Source organism: Hemiscyllium ocellatum, chromosome 13 (assembly GCF_020745735.1).
Source record: "Hemiscyllium ocellatum isolate sHemOce1 chromosome 13, sHemOce1.pat.X.cur, whole genome shotgun sequence".
NCBI classification, from domain to species: Eukaryota; Metazoa; Chordata; class Chondrichthyes; order Orectolobiformes; family Hemiscylliidae; genus Hemiscyllium; species Hemiscyllium ocellatum.
Window position 1 is genome coordinate 6376233 of NC_083413.1, and position 15247 is coordinate 6391479.

General features: G+C 41.0%; 1 protein-coding gene across 2 annotated transcripts in view; it reads left to right on the top strand.

Moving 5' to 3' along the window:
- Positions 1-288: 288 nt before the first annotated feature.
- Positions 289-15247, top strand: part of LOC132821762 (plastin-1-like) — a 155019-nt gene continuing 140060 nt past the window's right edge. Inside the window, exon 1 of one of the 2 annotated variants that reach the window (XM_060834514.1) lies at positions 289-388. The gene's annotated coding sequence lies outside the window, so the exon portion shown is untranslated. Of the gene's footprint in view, positions 389-430; positions 580-15247 lie in introns of those variants that run through there. The other variant, XM_060834515.1, reaches the window with a different exon arrangement.

Below are 15247 nucleotides of genomic sequence, written 5' to 3' on the forward strand. Positions count from 1 at the left end.
AAGCTCTCGGTTTTGTTTTGGCGGCCTGGTGCTGTTTTGCTTACGGTTCTTTAGTGGGGAAGCGGGTTGCGGCTGAGAGGCAGGCTCCCGGCTGCGACAATCACCGCCTCTCTCAGCGGGAGCGTCCTTGGTCGGCCATGGCAACCGTCGCTCACGAGCTCTGCCCACGTCACTTGCTCCGCCCACTTACCTGTAGTCCTGCCTCCTTCCCTCGGGCACTCGAGCCCGATTGGCGGGTGCCTTTGATGGACGTGTACGCAGGGAGCACCTGGAGCAAGGGGCGGGACATGAAGCTGACAATAGCGGTGGAGCCGGGACAACGCTCTGACTGTGTTTCTGCACCAGCCTTCCCTCCACCTGCTTTCGGGAGCCGAGCTACCTCCTCGCAGTGAGTCCCGCTCCATTCTGCCAACGTCTTTTGCTGCAAAAGTTCCAGAATCGCTTGCCGCTTGAGTTAGGGCGCCGGCTGGGTTTTAGTTTTAGCGGACGCACCAAATTGACGATTGTTCCAATAAAACTTTTCTCTTTCGGTCTTGTGCCGATAGTTCGGATCTAACTTGAGAGGCGGTTCCCAAACCTGTAAGTGTTTTGCGGCAGCTTCAATTGAGGGCGATTATTTGCATTAAAGTAGTGTGCAAGGGTCCGGGGCCGAGGGAACACAGGCGCTAGGTCATGGTAGTTTTTATTTGACGAGTCGCTGCGGTCACTTTGGGTCGGAACGCTTCTATGATTATGTTCTTTGCATCCAAGATCCTGGACTCTGTTTGGCAATGTAGTCTCAGTCCAATCCTTTTTGGACAGGAATCCTATTTAATGACGGGTTTATTGTGTATGAAATGAATTTATGGTTGTTTACTCTTGTTTCACCGAACAGCTTCTTTTTGAAAAAAAGTTTAGTCTTTCCTGGAAACTTACTGGGAAAAATAGTCTATAAAGGTTTGAGTTAATCGCAGTGTTTTGTTTTTTCACCGGTGATATTGAAAAAAAACTATTGCGCGTGTAAATGTACATTTTGCAAGGGGATCTAATCATTTTCGAAGCGATACCTTCGCCGGGGGCGGGGTGGGGAAGAGAGTGCTTTCCCACGTCGAAACAACTTGTTTAAATAGCAACGTAGACTGGTCTCTATCCCAGGCTTAGAGGGGTAAAGTATGGTAAATTTTAGAAAACAGGGAAGGGACATAAACATTTTGATTTGCTAAAAAGTAGTTTTGTTTTCCAACAAGTAGAGCCTTTGTATTTAATCAAGCCTGATCTTTCCTACCGCTCTGGCTAATACCATATACGTTTTCTTGATTTACCCTATGAAATACTGAAAATTGATATGTTTCACGTATTCTCAGTTATAATCAAGTGGGAGATTCTGTGAACCTTTGAATTTTGTAAGTATCTGTTGTGCCCTGTGATCAACTTACAGTAATCAGATCAGTACTGTGTTTTTGAGTATTTAAGCCTTATGATTTGCAAAATCATTTTTTCTTTTTGCTTCTCCACCAATAAGCTCCATTTTTACTTAAGTGTAATGTTGAGTCAGCTATATTGCTAACAGAATTCACTCCAAAGAGTTCATAGGTTGGCCAGTGAATAAAGTTATGCAGCACAAGGACTACTCCTAGAATGTAAATGTTATTGGAGTGGTCTTACTATTATCAGATGTACCAAGATGCTCATTGATATAATTTTGTACCCTTTTATATCTGTGACTATTATAAACTGAAGTACTTGAAACATTGTCGAATTGACCGAACCTCTATTTTCAGCTATTTAGAGTAGCCATTTGCATCAACAATTAACTTGCATTTTGGTAAAATCCTGAATGGATTCAGAGTATTTGATTAGGACAGATGACCAAAAGGTTTGCCAAAAAGACAGATTTTAAGGAATCTCTTTAAAGAAGGCGAATGAGACAGAGAGGTTTAATAAAGGAATTTCTGAGTTTAGAATGCAGACACTGAAGGTGTTGCTACTGTTGATGTATCAATTGAAAATAAGGCTGCATAAGATGACAGAATTAGTGGAGTGAGATTGCAAAGGGTGGTAGGGCTGACAAAGATTATAAAAATAGGAAGAAATGAAGCTGTGGAAGGATTTAAAATGAAGATGAGCCAGTGTAGATGAATGAGCCTAAGCTTATGATGGTGAACAGAACCTGAAATGAGTTACGAGGAGTTGTCCTCAAAACTGTGTCAAAGCAATCAAGTGGACTGGAATAGTCAGAGTCAGAACTTACTTGACTGCATAAATTTCTCAAGCCATTTGTCTGGGGTTAGTTGAATGATTTACACTTTACACCAATAATGAATAGCAAGTGGAAGTCTCGAGTGATAGTGGGTGTTGCCTCATTTTTGTGCACCTACACCTGCAGACACTCAATTGCGAGTAAGTGGAATTGACTGCACTCTGTGTTTGTGCAGTCTATGTATGTAGCTTTACCATGTAAAGGCTGGCAAACTGAGGCAGAATGAACCTGATTACCACTGGTGGGTACCATGCTATTGTTCCTCATTGAGGTTTACTCCAACACACAATGGGTCAAGATTCGTGCACTGAATTTTGAAATAGGATGATACCAGGTGCAGCAATTCAAAGTAGACCAAGGACGTGCAGAGAAATGGAAAATTGAGTTGCCACCATTCAAAACTTTACTCTGAGCATTGCTGGTTTGATTTTCTGCACACTGTTAAAAATCATACAACACCAGGTTATAGTTCAATACAATTATTTGAAAGCACCAGCTTTTGAGGTGCTGCCTCTTTGTCAGGTGGTTGCACCTCATGATGATGCAGCACCTCGAAAGCTAGTGCTTCCAAATAAACCCATTGGACTTTAAACTGGTGTTCTCTGATTTTTAATTTTGTCCACCCCAGTCCAACATGGCACCTCCAAATCATTTCAGCACACTGATAACCTTGCACCGTTAAACAGTATCATGGAATAGGGGGTCAGATTGAAAACTCTTCCAATGGGGAATAGAGCCCCTATATGCTTCAGAGATATAATCAAGAGGTGTAACTGAGACTTGGGGATGAATTGTTGAAAGAGGAATTACATGTAAAATTCTAAGCTATTGGTTTTAAAAGTCATAGAATAAATTCTGCAGGATGCTTGTACATCATTGAGCGTGACACAACTGAAATGAAGCTGTTGTGGTTCTGCTCGCCGAGCTGGAAGTTTTTGCTGCAAACGTTTCGTTCCCTGGCTAGGGAACATCATCAGTGCGGTGGGAGCCTCGTGTGAAGCGCTGCTTTGATGTTTCTTCCGGTATTTATATTGGTTTGTTCTTGCCGCTTCCGGGTGTCAGTTTCAGCTGCAGTAAATTGTATCTGGGGTCCAGGTCGATGTGTCTGTTGATGGATGTTCTTGCCGTTTCCGGGTGTCAGTTTCAGCTGTAGTGGTTTGTATATGGTGTCCAGGTCAATGTGTCTATTGATGGAGTTTGGGGATGAATGCCATGCTTCTAGGAATTCTCTGGCTGTTCTGTCTGGCTTGTCCTATGATAGTGGTGTTTTCCCAGTCAAATTCATGTTGCTGGTTGTCTGAGTGTATGGCTACTAGAGATAGCTGGTCGTGTCGTTTTGTGGCTAGCTGATGTTCATGGATGCGGATTGTTAGCTGTCTTCCTGTTTGTCCTATATAGTGTTTTGTGCAGTCCTTGCATGGTAAGGATGAAGCTTTGGGATTAATTTTCTTCTGTCTCTGTCAGTGAATGAACAGGTTGAAAACATCCCACTCAGATACTGCCACTTCTATTTAAAACTGATTTTTGTTCTCAGTTTTCTGAAACATTGATTATGAATGAAATATTTTAAATTTGAAAGGGATGCCTTTTCTGTGCTATCGCCTAATTTGAAACATTGGAAACTCATTTTAAAATAGTAGATTTCATGAATATTCAACCTATTCTCAAGAAATTGAATCTTCCATGTTTTCAAAGAAGAAAAAAATATTTTCTGACTCATTCAAATGGTAATATGTAGGAATCTATAACTCTGTGTTGTATTTATTTTCTGCCAGCCTTTCATTGTTCAGTATCCTGAGGAGGTTAGCATTCATGAATGAGTTTTGACTCCTCTTGGAATCAAGATCTGCAAAGGAAGTCCTCAGCTAATCTAACTGAGGCAAGATCGGATCAGTGCTAATAAGAAATAGTTTAGGAAATTCTACTGAAGTTAGCAGCAGGACTTCATTGTAACATTTTAATCGGTCCATTGCCATTTCAGCAGGAAAACGAGCAGTAGAAAGACACCGCCACAGTTTGTCAAAAGCTGTCCCCAGATATTAGAATAATACAATGGATTTGGGGGAGTGAGGGTGGAGGTGGCAGTTGTCATAGCCAGGTAGTCATGCGTGAGGTTAGCAAAGATTGAGTAAAAAGTCTCCAGCCTCAATGTCATGATTCTGTGGAGTTCATTACCTTATCGTGCAGTGGATACTGAGATGCTGATTCAATTTAAGGAGAGAGATCTATTTTTTAAAATTAGTTAGTAATGGGTTAATGAATTATTGAGATCAGGCAGGAAAGTGGAGTTGAAGCAGATATGAGATCAGCCATAGTTGTCTCAAATGGCAGAGCAGCCTCAAGAGGCTGAATTGGACTCCTGTTTCCAGTTCTTTTATGTTTGTACATTTTTATGATTATTATGATGTGACTAGGTGGGATTGGTATGTTCAAGCCAGACAGTTTGGATCAGATCTTTGACTCTGTCAGGATCCAGTCCCATACTGGGATGCAGCTCACCACTCTGACTGAAAGACTCACCATATTCAGCTGATTGTGATTGCAGGCTAACTATTTACTTGAGGGCCATTTCTGTCTCCATTTTGCCAACAAGTTTCGTGAAATTTGCTTAAATTATCACTGGTGACTCCAGTGCACTGGGAATTCAAATTAAATATCAAATGCAGTGTCACCTGTCCAAGACAGGATGTCTGTATGTCATACAACATGCTGCTGAAAAAAATAAAGCTTGAGGCATGTGTGCAATGAGTTGGGTACATGTTTCCTAGTTTTAAATTCTAACCCCCCAAGTTGTCAGCCTTATGCCCTTGTTGTGGAAGATTAATGCTGAACTTATTGTTTCCACAGTCGGTCCCAGCGCAAGGTATTATCATTGGCAGACCTTCCATTAGTTTGAAACTTATTTTCCATGTGTAGTCCAGTGCATCAGATGAAATGATATTACAGCTTTTTAGCAAACCAGCGGTTGGTGTGTCACAACATAATAAGTGATGGCAGATCTGAATTTACACCACTAACCAAATTGAGTTATACGTGTTTCTATAAATGCAATTGAAAGGAAACTAGATCACTAAACGTGATTGATTTTCATTTCAATATTGATCCAATTGATTTAAAACAATCTAATCAGGTTTATATATTAGTTGGAGATACACAAAGATAAAAATCAATACATAGAATATAGAACGATACAGTGCAGAACAGGCCCTTCGACCTCTATGTTGCACCAACCTGTGAACTATTCTCAGCCCATCCCCCTACATTATCCCATCATCATTGTGCTTTTCCAAAGATTGTTTAAATCTCCCTAATGTGGCTGAGTTGACTATATTAGCAGGTAGGGCATTACCACTCTCTGCGTAAAGAACCTGCCTCTGACATCTGTCTTAAATCTATCACCCCTCAATTTGTAGTTATGCCCCCTTGTCAAGCTGACATCATCATCCTAGGAAAAAAGACTTTCACTGTCTACCCAATCTAATCCTCTGATCATCTTGTATGTCTGTATCAAATCCCCTCTTAGCCTTCTTCTTTCCAATGAGAACAGACCCAAGTCTCTCCACCTTTCCTCATGAGACCTTCCCTCCACACCAGGCAACATCCTGGTAAATCTTCTCTGTACCTCTTCCAATGCTTCCACATCCTTCCCGGAATATGGCGACCAGAACTGTACCTGATATTCCAAGTGTGGCCGTACCAGCGTTTTGCATAGTTGCAGTATGATATTGCGGCTCTGGAACTCAATCTCTCTACAAATGAAACCAAACACACCGTATGCCTTCTTAGCAGCACTATCAACCTGTAACAGTAACTTTCAGGGATCTATGTTCAGGGGCAGCGTGGTGGCTCAGTGTTTAGCACTGCTGCCTCACAGCGGCAGAGACCCGGGTTCAATTCCCTCCTCATGCAATTGTCTATGTGGAGTTTGCACATTCTCCCCGTGACTGCGTGGGTTTCCTACAGTGCTCCGGTTTCCTCCCACAGTCCAAAGATGTGCAGGTTAGGTGAATTAGCCATGCTAAATTGCCTGTAGTGTTAGGTGAATGGGTAAATGTAGGGGAATAGGTCTGGGTGGGTTGCTGTTTGGAGGGTCGGTGTGGCTTTGTTGGGCTGAAGGGCCTGTTTCCACACTGTAGGGAATCTAATCTATGTATGTGGACTCCAAGATCCATCTGCACTACCAAGGATCTTTCCATTGACCCAGCACTCTGCCTTCCTGTTAATTTTCCCAAAGTGCATCACCTCACATTTAGCTGCACTGAACTCCATTTGCCACCTCTCAGCCCAATTCTGCAGTTTATCCAAGTCCCCCTGCAACCTGTAACATTCTTCCACATTGTCCACTACTCCACTGACTTTAGTGTCATCTGGAAACTTACTAATCCATCCACCTATGCCTGCGTCTAAGTCATTTATAAAAATTACAAACAGTAGTGGTCCCAAAACAGATCCTTGTGGCACACCACTAGTAATTGGACTTCAGGCTGAATATTCTCTATCAACCACCATTCGCTGCCTTCTTTCAGAAAGCCAATTTCTAATCTAAGCTGCTAAATCATCTTCTATTCCGTGTACCTGCATTTTCTCCAACAACCTACCTGTGGAACCGTATCAAAGGCTTTAGTGAAGTCCATGTATACCATGTCAACTGCCCTACCTTCATCGACATGCTCGGTCACCTTCTCAAAAAACTCAGAGGTTTGTGAGACTCAAATTTCCTTTGACGAAACCATGTTGACTATCTGAAATCAAATTGTTGCTTGCTAGATGATTATAAATCTTATCTCTTAGAATCCTTTCCAAAACCTTTCCTACAACAGAAGTAAGGCTCACTGGTCTATAATTACCTGGGTCATCTCTACTTTCCTTCTTGAACAAGGGCACAACATTTGCAATCCTCCAGTCCTCTGGTACTAAACCTGTAGACAATGATGACTCAAATATCAAAGCCAAAGACTCTGCTATCTCCTTCCTAGCTTCTCAGAATCCTCAGATAAATCCCATCCAGTCTAAGGGACTTGTCTACTTTCACTCCTTCTAGAATTGATAACACCTGATCGTAACTAACCTCAATCCTTTCTAATATCTCATACCTCATTCTTCTCCTCTACAAAATTCTCCTTTTCCTGAGTGAACACCGATGAGAAATATTTGTTTAGCACCTCCCTGATTTCCACAGGGTTCACAATCAACTTCCTATTTCTGTCTTTGGCCCTATTCCTACCCTCGTCATCCTTTTTATTCCTCGCATGCCTATAGAAAGCTTTAGGGTTCTCCTTTATTCTATTTGCTAAAGACTGCTCGTGACCTCTCTTTGCTCTTCTTAACTCTCTCTTTAAATCCTTCTGAGCTGATCTGTAACTCTCCATCGCCTCATCTCAACCATCTCATCTCATCAACACAAGCCTCTTTCTTCTTCTTCTTAACAAGAGATGCAATTTCTGTAGTAAACCACGGTTCCCTTACCTTATCACTTCCTCCCTGCCTGACCGGGATATACCTATCAAGGACACGCAATATCTGTTCCTTAAACCAGCTCCACATTTCCATTGTCTGCACCCCCTGCATTTTGCTACCCCATTCTATGCATCCTAATTCTTACCTAATTGCATTATAATTGCCCTTGCCCCATCTATAACTCTAAACCTGGGGCACGCACCTATCCCTTTGTATCACAAAACTAAATGTAACTGAATTATGGTCACTCTCTCCAAAGTGCTCACCTACAACTAAATCAAACACCTGGCCTGGATCATTACCATGTACCAGATCCAGTGTGGTCTCCCCTCATGTCGGCCCTTCGACATACTGTGACAGGAAACCCTCCTGTACACATTGGACAAAAATTGATCCATCCGACATACTAGAGTTATAGCATTTCCAGTCAATGTTGGGGAAGTTAAAGTCCCCCACAATAACCACCCTGTTCCTTTCACTCCTACCCAGCATAATTTTGCCAATCCTCTCTTTGTGTAAAAAGTGAGGTCTGCAGATGCTGGAGATCAGAGCTGAAAATGTGTTGCTGGTTAAAGCGCAGCAGGTTAGGCAGCGTCCAAGGAACAGGAAATTCGACGTTTCGGGCCACAGCCCTTCATCAGGAATGAGTAGGCAGGTGCTGAGGAAGGAGATGTGGCTGTGGTAACGAGTCTGTTTGAGAACGTGGCTGAAGAGCTTCTGTGCAGAGGAGATGACCTGGGGGGTGCAGTGAGAGAGAGACTCACTGAAATCCTTGTAGAGGGAGGAAGAGAGCTCCTTCAAGGAAGGCATCCTTGCAAGAGGATTCGCAGTAGGTTAAAATCTTCGAGTAAAAAGTGAGGTCTGCAGATGCTGGAGATCAGAGCTGAAAATGTGTTGCTGGTTAAAGCACAGCAGATTAGGCAGCATCCAAGGAACAGGAAATTCGACGTTTCGGGCCAGAGCCCTTCATCAGGAATGAGGAATTCCTGATGAAGGGCTCTGGCCCGAAACGTCGAATTTCCTGTTCCTTGGATGCTGCCTAACCTGCTGTGCTTTAACCAGCAACACATTTCCAATCCTCTCTTTCACCTCCCTGGAACTTTGTGGAGGCCTTTCAAAGAAATTCCAAGCAGTCTGACCTCTCCTCTCCTCTCCTGTTTCTAACCTCAGCCCACACTATCTCCATGGATGAGTCCTTGTCCAAAGTTCGATCAGCCACTGTTTTTCTATCCTTCATGGTCAGCTCCCCCCCCACCCCCCTTTGGCATGTTCTTAATGGAAGATCTAAACCCTGGAACCTGCAACATCCATTCCTCACCCTGTTTTTATCCATGTCTCCGAAATGGCCACAACATCGAAGTCCCAGGTACCTATCCATGCTGCAAGCTCACCTACAAAGAGCTCTGGTGAGATGATCATTATTTGTGGTTATGAAGCACATAAACTGTATGTTATCTCAGAATTCAACACTAAGTCAATAGAATATGGTACCTGAATACCATACAAATGAGCAACTGAGTAATTGACTTGCTGATAAAACTTTCTAGCTGAAATTCTGCATGGCCACAAATTCTCCTGCAATCAGCTTCCTGACTCTAAAGGAACTGATAGTCTCGACTTCAGCCTTAAACCTTTAAACATTGTCCAAGATCTACATGATAATCTTGCAGTGTGAGCAATTGGTATATGAAGTAGTCATCAATTTAACTCGTGCTTTATATTGTGTTTCTATAAATGCATTGGAAAGGAAACTAGATGAGCAAGCAGAGTTAATTTTCACTTTGGTATTGATCAAAGTTTTCCAGCTTGGAAAGGTAATGTAGATATTTTAGAGATAAAATGTGAATAGTATCCAGGGAAAGTTGTGAAATAACTTCAAGGACTATTGTTATTTGGTGCAGTGCCTTGTTACTTGCTTGATAAATTGCATGTTCCTGTTTATCTTTTATGGTTTGGTATTTTTAAGTTTCTGTGATTTGAAAGTGCTGAGTATACGAGTGTGAAAATATCATTGTAAATGACAAACTGACTCATCATCTGGGAATAAATGTTTCTTGTAAATTGAATTTATTGAAGAGCATTCAAATAGTGCCTATTTCATGTTTTAAATATATATATATTAGTACAATTTATAAATAAGGATGTTGAGGAATATGGTGGGTGATTTCAAGTAAGGTGCAGATTAACCTTAATTTAATTGAATTAAAATGCTCTAGGTAACTTGGAAAAAGATGTTAAATTTGGAGTGGGCGGCATGGTGGCACATTGGTTAGCACTACTGCCTCACAGCGCCGGAGACCCAGGTTCAATTCTCGACTCGGGTGACTGACTGACTGTGGGGAGTTTGCACATTCTCCCTGTGTTTGTGTGTGGGTTTCCTCCGGGTGCTCCGGTTTCGTTCCGCAGTCCAAAAATGTGCAGATTGGGTGAATTGGCCGTGTTAAATTGCCTGTAGTGTTAGAGACAGGGGTAAATGTAGGGGAATAGGTCTGGGTGGGTTGGACTTGTTGGGCCGAAGGGCCTGTTTCCACACTAAGTAATCTAATGTAATCTAATGTAATCTATAATTACAGCCATTTAAGATTTGCTGGTCAACCAAGAGATATCCAACTCTTGAAGTGAGTTTACATGCAGTCGGTGGTATTTGTGCCACTGCATTCCTATAACAAAGGATCAGCTCGAGTCAATTCTGACTACTGTGGCAGCTCTACAATACTAATTCTGCTAGTGTCTTTGCATTAGTAGGATGTGAAAGATGCTAAATTCAAATTGGTCTTGACTATTGCTTTATGATATTGCTGAAAGAAACATAAAGTTGAAGGTTATTGTCTTGCATGCAACAGGATTGAAATGCAAGAATATCAACTTTAGAAATGGAACAACAATTTGTATAGCATGAGAAGAGGGTGCTTAGTTGGTGCAGCTGACAAAGTTAATCGTTCCTGCTAACTGATTTAAGTTCAAAATATGCAAGTTGACTTTAGTTATGATTGTCATGGGAATGTGGCATGGTTTGGTTGATTTGTTTTCTCAGTGAGAAAGATGGAATGTGGGACATGTTTCTTTTGCCTATAAGATGTGACAATAATCCATTACTGGTCACTTAGGTACTCATGAGCAGCTGATGTAATATATTTCAATCTCAAGCGTGAAGCATATTTTGCATCCCACTAAGAGTGTGTCCAGTTCCTCCCTAATGTTAGCTGGTGATTATCCAGTTTAAGGTGGAAAAAATACATCCATTTGGTTTCCTTCTGCATTATAACAATTTGAGAGATTGATTTGGATGTGTGGTGGAATTCCAAGCTTCAGGCTCCACAGGTTTTGCCAGAATAATATGATTCTGACAATCTAAGTACATAAATTGATACGGTCTCTTGCAATCGCGAGACTCCTTCTGGGTGGTAGTACAACTTTGGCATAAGAAGCATCTTTGGAATAGAAAATTGTAACTTAGCAAGGTCTAAGGGGTCATAACCAGTGTTTGTTGTGGTGTTCATTATCGTCCAATTCTACAATACTTAACCTGCATGTTGCTGAAGGTTTTACAATTTTATTTCCAATAAAATGGCTGGTGTGTTCAAAATCTCTACTTAATATTTTCTTTCTAGCTGTTTGCAACTTTGGTGCCTTTTTACTCAAGTTATAACTTCTTACAATGTGGCTGAATGGTGTCACTTGTCAAATGGTTGTATGTTCAGAGGATTGAACACAAGTTGTAGACTGACAAAGATGCTGTATTATCAAAGACTCTGCATTTTAGATGGGCAATTAAATTGATATGATGTTGGATAGATTCAAAAGCTTCCAGCTTTATTTCTTTCCAGACCAACAGTACTTGAACAAGTTACTTAATCATAGTTATTTCTTTGTGGGATTTTCCTGTGCACACATGATGTACACCTTTTCTACACAGCAACAGAAGTGCTTCTTTGACTATACAGCACAGTGGGATAGTTTGAGATTATGCAAGACATTATACAGACAGTACTTTTTCACCTGGCTTTCTCAAGGCAATGCAAAACACCTGAACAAGTTGTTTAACTTGAAAAAAAAACAAAGTTACCATTCAGAGCAAAGTAAATCTTTCATCTGATTCATTATCATACTTTGGAAATGTATTTTAGTATGCAGTGTAAAATAAGCCACATTGTTGTCAATTTTTTTTAATTTGAGGTAAAACTACTAGTTATTTTGCTAATATCTGGGTCAGAGAATTCTTTAAATAAATGTAACTAGTTCTGAATTGCAACAAATGTTACTTGTCAGAGATGCGGATGTTATGAACCAATGACATTCTTTAACGTTTTTCATTTCCTGTCCTTGAAGTATTGTGACCGATGAGCTGTTCCAATCTTGCTTTCCATTGTCCATTTTGATAGAGTAAATCTGTAGCAAGTACCCACTGCGACAGTTTTGTTTATTATTTCCTGTAGTGGTAGTGGTAGTCAGTTGCTGGCACTTTCTAATTTACTTTCTCTCTTTCCCAAGCACAAGGGAGTGGGAGAGTTGTTGGCCTTGAAATTAAGGATACAAACCTTTTTATCTTGTATATCATGAGTCTCTGCATATGCTGACTTCAGTCAATTCTGTGCCTCCACCAATATCTCTAATGTATCTTTTGTTGTCAGACTTCTTGCCCATATTTAATTATGATTAAGCTACGATTTTCTTTTGGAAAGATTTAACCCTGTTGCAGGTTCCATGCCTTAGAGTCCTATCCCCCTTTTTGATCATGTTGATTGATTGAAACTCTTAATGACTTCAGTCTTCCAGACTGTTTGCTTTATTTTCCCCAAACCTCCTCCTATTCAACGTCAAATCTCGGAACGTTTTGGATAGAGAGCAGGAAAATTCCCAGAAGTCCTTGGAAAAATACATGGTATAGTCGCCCATAGTTGCACTTTCCACAGTGAGATTGGTGGAATGAGGTCAACAGCATAGAAACATAGTCATCGAATTATCTAAAATGGAAACAGACCCTTTTGGTTCAACCAGTATTCTTTTGCCAAGGGGAAACTTTGGAGAAGACTGCAGAAATTTCATGTTAAAAGTTTTTGATGAGACATTTATTGCAGAAATTTATAGTTAAGGTAGTCAGAACATTTTTTTTGGGTACAATATATCAACTGAGCGAGAACTGAGCTTACTGCTTCCAATTTTTCGTGCATAGGGTTAATGTCAACATTAAAATAGATAGTTTTACACCGTCATAGGAAAGGATGTATGATAATGTGACAACTAGGATATGGTTCTCTCTATCAGCCTCAAGGGAGAGAGGGGAAAACTGAAGTCTTTACCTGAAAATAATTAGTATTTATCATGCTGAAGTAAAAAGGTCATGTTTGACTCTGCATCAAGACATCTGCAATATAGATTGATACCTTTTCCCAGACTCAACCACAATGTAACTAATTATGTCTAATTACTTGGTCAAATGTATTTTTGTTGCCTATTTTAAAGTGGAATCGAATGCTCTCTCAATTGCTCTACTGGCTGAGACCATGAGTTGCTGGACCTCAATGATTAGAAGGCCCTGGGCTTAATGTCTGATCCAATCCAGTTGGTTAGCTGCTGGGCAACAGGAGTGCTACAATTGTCTCAGTGCCTTGGATTTGGACAAAGGAAAATCATTCAGGGTTCCTGTTCCTGTTTACCATGGAGGAGAAAGTGAGGACTGCAGATGCTGGAGATCAGAGCTGAAAATGTGTCGCTGGAAAAGCGCAGCAGGTCAGGCAGCATCCAAGGAGCAGGAGAATCGACATTTTGGGCATGAGCCCTTCTTCCTGTTTACCATCCATTGAGTGAAGATGTTCTTGCCTTGTACTTTCCTCTGTCAAAAAGTCAATTAATAAAACCTTTCACTTGAAACAATTCGGATTTGTTTGGACTAAGAGGACACTTTTTTTTCTATTGTAAATTCAATAAGTTATTTTGATTGTGATTTGACCTGGTACAAAACTACATTAAGTCCTGAGCATTGTAAATAGAGAGTGGTAGAAGAAGTGTTACTATTGTAGTGGTGGGTAGTATTGACAAATTATTCTTTTCCTGTGCTGGAAATTTGGAATAAAAACAGAAGTTGCTGCAAATTGGATCTGGCGGCATTTCCTGAGAGAGCAACACAGATAGCATTTCGGTTCAATTACCTTTCATCAGAATTGATCCCTTTCAGTAATTGAAGAACAGAAAAATTTAGGGTGCAAGTTCCCAGAATGTTAAAGGCAGCCTCTTGCATTTAGTTTTTTGAGTGGAGCTATATTTTTTGAGGTTGTTTGGATGTAGCTTAATTTTGTGCAATTACATTAGTGCACTGGGAGTCTCCTGGCTGACTTCCCAAACTGGCAGACACTCATTTAGAAATGATAATTGACTATCTTTTGCGGCTCATTGAGCAGAGAGAAGGGAGAAGATGCCAGGTGTTCCAACTTGGGTCACATTTCAGGTGTAATACCTGGCAGCTGCCTGTCCTCCAACTGAGGTATGTGTGCAATTTACATGCTGAGGTAGTGGGTGATTTACAGTAGGCAGGATTGACTTCTTTTTAAAAGAATCCAATTGCTGGTAGCAACCTTATTTCCTAGAAGGTTTGTTCAGACGTAGTCCATGTGTTTTTAGATCTAATGATTGCGAATTTTGCTACTTCTCCTCAGGCAGCCCCTCTGATCAAGGATGATTTGTGTCCATTCCAAATTGATGGGGTCTGAATTACGTTATAAATCTGAAGCATCACCTCTTAAGTTCTGCTGCGTGTAGGGCAGGTAATGCTCGATGGGTTGGATAGGTAGGTTTGGAAGTTCGTGCATTCTTTTTGGCACCTCCAATTCACCCCTCTGCATTCCCAACAAAGTCTCTTGTGTATTTGGGGTCTTGCTGAATTAGCCTTTCCCAATGTGGTCCCAAGAATTGGAGATTTTTGCATCTTTTTAAGGCTGTGAGAACTTTTCCTAAGTATTGCTGCTGTCCTCTTCTGGAATCCCCTGCTGTGATCAGGTTTGAAGTAGAGCACTTAGTTGGGAAGTCCATTAGGCACACTCATGATATGATATGATATGATCTGTCCTGCCAGTGAAATGATTGAGTGAGTGATTAGTTGGGGAAATTAGCTTGTTGCGATTGTACTGCCTTTCTTGCAACTGGATTTGGAGGATCTCGCCTGGCCACTACTCGTAGTATTCCTGTCACCTTTTACAGTATTAGCTGTAAAGGGCAGGAGGTGGCTGTGCTGTGTTGTCACTGGATCCAGAGGCTAATACTGTAGGGGCAAGGGTTTGAATCCCACTGTGGTAGATGGTGACATTGGAATTCAGTTAATATATCTCAAATTTAGATATTTTTAAAAAAGCTCAGCTAATGGTAACCAGACATCATTGGCAATTGTTTTTATTTTTAAAAAAAGGACTGGTTCATGAATTGCATAATGTCTGCCATCTTTACATGTGACTCCTTACCCATGGAAATCTTATTGACTTGTAACTGCCATCAGAAATGGCTCCAGGCAGCCACTCTGTTCCAGGGCAATTAAGGATGGAACACCTGTATCCCAAGACA